Source organism: Mytilus edulis, chromosome 8, assembly GCF_963676685.1.
Source record: "Mytilus edulis chromosome 8, xbMytEdul2.2, whole genome shotgun sequence".
NCBI classification, from domain to species: Eukaryota; Metazoa; Mollusca; class Bivalvia; order Mytilida; family Mytilidae; genus Mytilus; species Mytilus edulis.
The window spans coordinates 86,819,676-86,826,510 of NC_092351.1; positions in this window are offsets into that span (position 1 = coordinate 86,819,676).

Here is a 6,835-nt window from a genome sequence, read left to right on the forward strand (position 1 = left end):
CAAACGTTACCTGAATGTTGCATCAGTTGCTAAAGACGGTTTGCTAGTTGTTTGGCGTTGTGTTCCCATTGCCCCGCCCAGGCCAACAGATTCAATTGATCATTGTTCAATGTAACATTCTTGACGGACTTGTCATCGCTCTACATTAATTTAGACACACCAATTAATTCTCCATTTAAAACGACACTTTTACGCTTTATATTTGCCAAAGTAAGCCGAATAGGCTATAGTCACAATCGAGTGGACCCGGCCCCAGGTTTTCTCCCTTTATGTGACGATTCCTATCTTAAGCAGCTCAAATGACATTGGCTGCATCAAAAATCTGAACAAACAAATTCAGTTGCCGAAAAAGCGATCTCTGAGCTTGAAGACGAGTTACTGCGAGAAGAACTCGATCAGTCACCTCTACTTGTTATTGCTACTACGAGAGACTTAATTTAAGACTTCGTCAGCGTGGATTGTCCTCCCGCAGCTATGAACTCAAATAAATCAGTGAACTCATGAAGAGTTATCAATTTCTGATATGAACCTTATTTGCGCACAACACGAACGTAGTAGTCCGGTCGTCTGTTCTTTGATGTTTTTATATTGAATTATGGGATTTGGTTACCTTTATACCGCCAAGTGAAAATTCCAATCGTGAGATCGGTTCCTAGCCCGTGATGGTGAATAATACTCGATTATAACAAAAAGTAAAATCACAAAAATACTGAACTTAGAGGAAAATCATTTCTGAAAGTCCATAATCACATGGCAAAATCAAATAACAAAACACATAAAAAACGAATGGACAAGAACTGTCATATTCCTGACTTGGTACAGGCATTTTCAAATGTAGAAAATGTTGGATTAAATCTGGTTTTATAGCACTAACTCTCTCACTTTGATGACAGTCTCATCAAATTCCGTTATATTTACTATGGTGCGTTAACTAAACAGACACAATAAATAAAATAGTAAAAATATGGGTACAGCAGTCATCATCGTTTAACAATTTTAAAAGGAACAATTTTACAGGACACCAAACCATCTATCTACAAACACATTCATTAATTTGCGTGTCTGACGTCAGAAAATTTCATACGTCAAATATATTTGTCGTTGAATGTTCATACAAACAATTTTAAAAATTCACATAGGCAATGTTAGTATACAGGGTTAAACAATCAAAAGTCTAAAAATAAATTTCAGAAATAGACCGAGATTTAAAATAGTCCAAAAGTTATATAGAAATTATAAGAATTCACAAAAAGGTAATTCTACTACGCGATTGAATGATTTTGACGTTTGTGGTTCAACGTATTTTGTAATTCATACTAGCAATATATCACAATAACATAAAATAGAAAAATATCATACTGACAGGATCTTTTAAAGTACAGAGTCACGTTATAAGAACCAAAGAAATACAAAAAGTCGCATATATAAAACACACCACCAACATATGAAAGACAATACAAACACATTGACGGGATGTATTAGTACCGAGACACGTTAAACGGATATCACATAAAACAATCCAACAGTAAAATTAATATCAATAATAGAACAAAGACAAATGAAAGAACAAAAAAAACACGTTGTTTATATGATAAACAACAACAGTACGCAGAATTCATACATCAAGACCATCATATATTATTTGTGAAGTTGATACGTAATATTTATCAACAAGGTTTTAATACTTTCCGGTGACCTTTTTTAGAAAAAGGACGAGACGTTCTTTGACATACCCCTGGTTCATCAACTTTCTACTCAGACACTGATAACGTTTTACCAAGTCTGAGTAGGAGCTCTTAGCTCTTGTATATCGAATAAGTTGGGAAATATATATCCCATATACAGGTGAAGTTGGTATATTGCTACTAAGATGGGGGAAATTTATAATTTCAAAATTAACATCGTCTCGTTTGTCAAAGATGTTGGTACTGAGATGACTGAGTAAGTCCTATTCGAGGTATAAGTCTAGAATTGAGGCGGATGAAGCCGTGTCTTTTGTTTCCTTGATTTCTAGTTCTGAGGGATATATTAATGGAACCCAATCGTACCTGTAGGAAACCATTATGCTACCTTTAACTGTCCAATATGTTTAAGAATGGCCCTCCTGTTTCTTAAAAATATTGGACAGCTGAAGGTAGCATAACTGATTCTAACAGTCCAATCACTGAAATAAACTATCAATTCCGTCAATTGTTTTCATCATGTGAAAAGAAAACACTACAACCAAATAACAAATGACAAATACAAAAAAAAAAATATTTTAACGTCACTTTTTAATACAATAATTTTTTCACTCGTCAAAACAGTTTCTCGAGAGAAAAAAACACTTTCAAATTGATTTCAACACTACCAAAAGATTTATTTTCGTCCATCTTTGGTTATCACAATCGACCTTTGGCGGTGTTGCTCTTATTCTTCCTACATGTAACATCATTTTCATCTACAATCAAAATGGAAAAAAAACCTACAAAGTAATTCTTCTAAAAGTTTGATAGATCATGCCGCAATACAAGGACCATATACAACATAAAACTCACCCTGTGTAAAAAGTGCATAATTATCAAGAACTTGCTTTGTGAATTAGGGAACTTCAATCATGACAATAGTTTTATAATTTTCACATTTCGGCGTTGATTTACCGGCACGATTTTGTTTTTAAATCTGATTTAATTGCCTGAATATGAATAAAATGCAATATTTCCGTTATGAACGACGATGAATATGGGAACTTATGCAGATTACAGGAAAACTTTACTGCATGTTTTCTGTTAAACAAATCAACCGTGTGTTCGATTCGCACTTTGTTCGTAGTGATCGTTGTATGTTATAAAAGAAAATGAGTAAGAATTTGTTTTGCAAAAGGAAACCAAGAGACAACATAATGTGCCTATAACATTAAAAATAAACAAAAGGGACATCAATACACCAAGTAACGAGAAAATAGAGGTGACACGACCTTCCAGGAAAATGATAGATACAAAAGGGGGAGGGATAATCAATTGGTACCGATTGAGTAAACAATAACATTCTCTTGATAATTCAGATGAACAATAGTAGAATTTAAAATGATTGCACGTCGTTATTTCTTCATTTGTTTCTATAAATTATATAATATTTGAAACAAAATCGACTGCGGTACACTCAATATGGTTCAACGTGAACCTGTCTTCACATGTGGTTTTTTTTCCATTTTTTTCTCATTTAACTTATAAAAAACGAAACCCGAGAAAAACAAGAAACTAATAGTATATTACTACATTTTGAAATATAATGTATATTAAACTTGCCATTATATGCTGCTAAAACTGTATCCTCTATGTAATCCACACTTTGATCGAATATATCTGTATACACATTTTATTTTAATCCAAAGATTGAAACAGCATTATCACTAACTACGACACCATTTTCTTCGGTTTGTTCATTAGGAATATAATTTTAAAGTCTTTATCCAATTTCGAACACAAAATACATGTAGCCGCCACCATGTAAAGCTATTCACGGAACATATTTAGAGTAGTCCTTTCGCACGCAAAACTTCTTCATAATACGCATACCCTGAGTCTTAATTTACATGTAGCAATACACGTTGACAATGTTTACTTTCAGCTGTACTTTCTTTTTTTTCTATTGTTAAAGTTTAGCTCCTGTTTTAAGGGGCCAACATGTAGGCTGAATTTTAATGTAAAGAAAGTGTATTCACAATACATGTTGACAATGTTTACCTTCAGCTGTACTTTATTTTCTAATGTTTAAGTTGGGCTACTGTTTAAAGGGGCCAACATGTAAGTTTAATTTTAATGGAAAGAAAGTTTATTCACAAAAAAATATCTACACTGAATCAAAATAAATCGTTTTTATTAAATTGCATTTTTTCACCTTTTTTGATGTGTTAAACAATGTTTAAAGTAAGATATAAGCCTCTAGTAGTCCATTCTATAAAATATTGAACAGGTCCAATATTTTACAGAATGGACTGTTTCGAATGATATCCTTTACAGAAAAGTTCGGATTGTTTGTGGAAAGAACATATTTATATAGATTAGACCAAGGCTCCGTGTTGAAGGCCGTACTTTAACCTATAATCATGATAATGGTTTACTTTTTAAATTGTTATTTGTATGGAGAGTTGTCTCATTGGCACTCACACCACATCTTCCTATATCTAATTATCAATATATCTGAAAGTGAAATTAAATAATCTAGCTTCTTTGATCCTCTTGTGTTTGACAAGTGTCTGGAGGAACTTATTTTACACCAAATTTTACTATCTTTGTACTAAAAACAGTCTTCTTTCAATAATTTTGATTTGTTTAACCCTCAGAGAATTGAATGTAACAACCGAATACTGATCTAACTTGTTACTTACATTACCTTTGAAACTTCCGATTGAAAGTATTAAAGGGGCACAAATAAGCTAAAAACCATTGATTATGAATTATTCACCTGCAAGTGAATAATTCGACCTCATTGAATGCGTATTCATGTGAACTTCAATTTAACCCCTTAGCTTAAATTAATATCACGTGAATTATATGTGTTAAAGGAAAAGAATGTCAACATTGAAATGTTGAAAGTAAAACAAAGGTAATTCATTTGAATGACAGGTTCGATCCACAAACATTAATTCTTTACAGGTAAAAACAGTGATAAATCTTTATTTTTCATCTATTATAGAAAATTAAATAGACCTTGAAAAATCCAACAGCACGAGATTGCTTAATCGATTTATACACGTTATATCTATCTTAATGTTTACATCGCTTATTTGATTATCTGATGACTTAAGATTTCAACTCGATAGTTAATTAGATGGCGTCTTGATTGATCTACACACGAAACGAAGCTACGTTTTTTTTTATGCCCGTGCCCTTTTAATTGTTTATTTTAGACTCTTAATTGTTTGGATAAATGTTTTACATTGTAAGAAAATTTGAGAATTTGATTAAAATCGCTGAACATGAATGTTTTGACGATTTCTTCAAAATAGGTAGCATAGCAAGTGCATACATGTATGTCTGCAGAACTGTAAGATAATTTCATTAGACTACCCTGTTATAGTTAACAATATGGTATCTGAAAAAAGGACGCATTCGTCACATCCTATGGTGACTGTCATTAAAAAGTTAAACGTGTCAATAAATTCAATTATCAAGCATTTTATAAAATTTGCTGCTTAATTTACCCTTTCCAATTAAACTATTCTGTCTAGTGCTTTGTACCTTAAGTCATTTAAAACATACATTTATGCAATAGGGCATTTAAAAATGACTTGATATCATTATTGGTTACCTGATTTGCACATATAAACAATGAGCCATTCTTGATAATACATAGAAGAAACTTTACTATCTACACATTACCGTTACTTATAATTGACATTTAAAACTTCAAATGTTACCCTTGTGGAACACCTGCAATCACCCAAATTGTTTGTCGAGCTGTGTAGCTCAGTCACAATCATTATATGTTGTGCTTTGTGTACTATTGTTGTCTGATGGTCCTTTTTTCTGTTTTAAACTTTTCTTTGTCAGTTTATTTACGACTTCTGAATTTGAGTGTCCCTCTGTTATCTTTCACCTCTTTTTAACTACCATATTTGAATACTTCATCTGTCTTGGTAAATTCAGAATGACAGACACAAACTTTGATTTAGACTAATTCAATCATCGATTGGAGTATTTGCATATATTGTTTTTCACGATTACGATTTTGTTCTGTACGTTTGTTTATTAGTGAATATGGTTCTTTTATTTATATAAACATATACCTTTTTATTTGATGTAAACAATAAATCAATTTTCAAATTATTTAACATGTTGAATATATTGGTATTTTAGAAAAACAATGGTATCCCCCATGTCCAGATCCAGATTTACATCTTAGACAAAATCGTAAAACCAATTGGGAATTTGAACACAGTGATAAAGGCATGTATATTTTTCTCTAGTTTTTCTTTCGTTAAAGGAACACATAAAAACCAAACCGTATAGTGGACAAGCCTCATTTGTTTAATGTTTCTCGAAACCTTGCTTTACTTGCTTACATTCAACAGTTTTCATTATTTTAACTTATTGTGATTTGTACGTTAAACAATTAACAAACTAGTTCAGGTCGCATTATTACTATGAATTAACGCACTTCGTATCCGAGTGAAATTATTTTTACTGTGTAACTTCTAGTCTTTGGGCCTTGGTTAACGAGAGGTCTAATCAGTTTATAACCAGTGCCATGTGCCTGTCAAATTAAATGAGTAAGACAGCACGTTGACCTACAATTGATCGTTTATTTTCTCGGGGTACTTCATCTTTTTTCAATTTAAATTTTGCCGTCATTAAATAGTCACAGTTGCTATAAAAGTCTCGTATCACGATAGGACTCCAATGAGACCCACGTAAATAATTGCTTTTTTTCGGCCAGACGGAATGTGTTCAACGTTTGATGTAATGTCTACTTTGTTTTAACTGTTCTAAATAAGACGAAAATTTTTACACTATTTATATCTATAAATTTGCATTGTATGTTCGTATTTCTTTATCGTGTGTGTTTTTATATTGTTATGTTTCACGTTAATGTGAAGGTTTACGACTGTTAAAAAGTTACAACCCGCTGCTATGTTACGCAACAGAACTAATTCATGAGACTGCTTGTTAGTGATCGTCGTTTGTTGGTTTAGGCCTAGGAAATTTTCGTCTTTTATAATTATATAGATTAGACAGTTGCTTGTCCTATTTAAACTGTTCAAGATAATCAATGTGCAGTCCTTTTTAGCTTAAAGTTCGGTGTGAGCCAAGGATTCGTGTTCAAAGCCGTATGTTGACCTATAGTTGTTGTG